This window comes from Tamandua tetradactyla, chromosome 4, assembly GCF_023851605.1.
Source record: "Tamandua tetradactyla isolate mTamTet1 chromosome 4, mTamTet1.pri, whole genome shotgun sequence".
In the NCBI taxonomy this organism is placed as follows: domain Eukaryota; kingdom Metazoa; phylum Chordata; class Mammalia; order Pilosa; family Myrmecophagidae; genus Tamandua; species Tamandua tetradactyla.
Window position 1 is genome coordinate 153,309,043 of NC_135330.1, and position 2,027 is coordinate 153,311,069.

General features: G+C 33.4%; 1 non-coding gene across 1 annotated transcript; it reads right to left on the reverse strand.

Annotated features, from left to right (window-relative positions):
- Window positions 1–1,187: 1,187 nt before the first annotated feature.
- Window positions 1,188–1,294, reverse strand: LOC143681798 (U6 spliceosomal RNA). The gene has a single exon (XR_013174857.1). It is a non-coding gene; the product is annotated as a U6 spliceosomal RNA (small nuclear RNA).
- Window positions 1,295–2,027: the final 733 nt, after the last annotated feature.

Sequence of the window (2,027 nt, forward strand, 5' to 3'; positions counted from 1 at the left end):
GAAGGAAGCAGTTCAAAGATGTACAGTTATTGAAAGTGCCAAGGTAACAGCATGCTTCTCTGGGTTCCTGCCTTGTATAACTTGAACTACAGTTCTCTCTCTCTCAGTCTCTCTCTCTCACACACAAATACACACACTCATAGCACAAAATATCATGCATTTAACAAACAATGTACATTCATTCAAACATTACCTTCCTTACTAGCATGTATTGTTGGCCCACCCCAGATATAAATTGTTTTTTTAATTAGTTGCTCCCTTTGGTTTTAATGTGTCTCTCTGATCCTCCTTCTGTACCTAACTCAATGTCATGTTACCTTGAGAGATTTCTATGACCAATACACATAGTATTGTACCTTTTTTAAGCCAACTCAGTTAAAACTGCATTATCTGATTTAGATGATCTGATTTAGAATACTGTTTTGGTAGGGGAGAACATAAACTCAGGACATTTAGATTAAAATGCTTCATTATGCACATTAAAACATTTCTAGCTGAATAGATAAGGAAGAGTTTAGCTATAACCTTGTAACTATGATATGAATTTTTCGGTGTCCCCATTCCCCTCTCAGTCCATATTAATTACAACACGCATCATTATAACACTGTAAATAGTTTCCACTTCACTTGACTCTCTCCCTCACCATTATCAGACTCTTGAGGGCAGGATCTTAGTGCTTTACTCCTGTAACAACAATACATTATACCTCGCAACTAATAAAATTCAAGAAAATTTATGTCTATTTCTACAAAGTATTTTGAGACAATACCATCTTTATGTCTTTAAATATTATATCTAACTGTACATGTTTATTTTTAAGCATGTGCCCAGTTGTGGATACATGCTCACTCACAGTGTTTCCCTTTATGGCTTCCTATTGCAACAGATCTTGAATATCTGAATGTTACAGTTCCCTAATGTATAATCATGGTGTTAACTTTGCTTATGAACTCTAGACTTCATGATATAATCTTTATGTCCAAATGTTACTGGGACTCTAAAATATTAGATGAGCAATACATATTTGAATTTTTCTTAAGAGTTGCTAGACCAAATCACAAATTGAGTTTAATTTGAATATTAATTTCCTTCAATGATTAAGCCAATGGCAAAATCATTTAGTAATTTTAAGATTTAGTTGAATAGATTTGCCACACATCAAGTTTTTTCCTTTTTTCTTTAAAAAAAAAATATGAACTGCTTCACGAATTTGTGTGTCATCCTTACACAGGGGTCACGCTAATCTTCTCTGTATCATTCCAATTTTAGTATATGTGCTGCCGAAGCTAGCACGCCATACATCAACTTTTGAGAACTTAAATTTAAAGGTAAACTTTCCCCCCATCCTTCATAAAAAGAAATGATATGGACAATTTTCTCTGAATACTACAGATTTCTTAAGCATTTTAAAGTTTTTATTTCTTGGTAATACTATGATGAAATTGAAAAAGAGAAAAAAGGGAGGGATGAAGAAATTAAGGACAGTGAGGTTAAACAACTCATCTAAAATCAAATTATAGATCTATGAAAGAGCTAGATAGCAGGTAGTCTGGCTTCTGGGGTTATTTTCTTAAATATTTTGCCTTAATATAACATCAACCTTTTTTTCTTCTAAACATTTACCAGGAGGGAAACCAATAAACCTGATAAATTTGCTTTCCCTGTAAGATACATGAATTTTACTCCAAATTTTAGAAATCTACTGCATGGGATTTGTACCCATTGTACACTTACACACCTATAAATACAGAATGAATAATTTCTTATTGTTGAATAGAAGGACAATGGGTTAAGACATATTGCATAAAATAGAAGAATGATTAGAGATCAAATAGATCTAATACTAGTATCCTGGCTTTCCATGTACAGATATCAGAAAAGCAGGTTGAGGGAGCTTACTTTAAATCTCCAAAACATTGTGGGAGTAGCTCAAGTAACTTATGTCCCAGTGACTATTTTGCTGCAGTTTCATTGACACACCAAAGCCTCCTACAGAATTGTTCTTCAGATGATGGTTAAAGAGCCA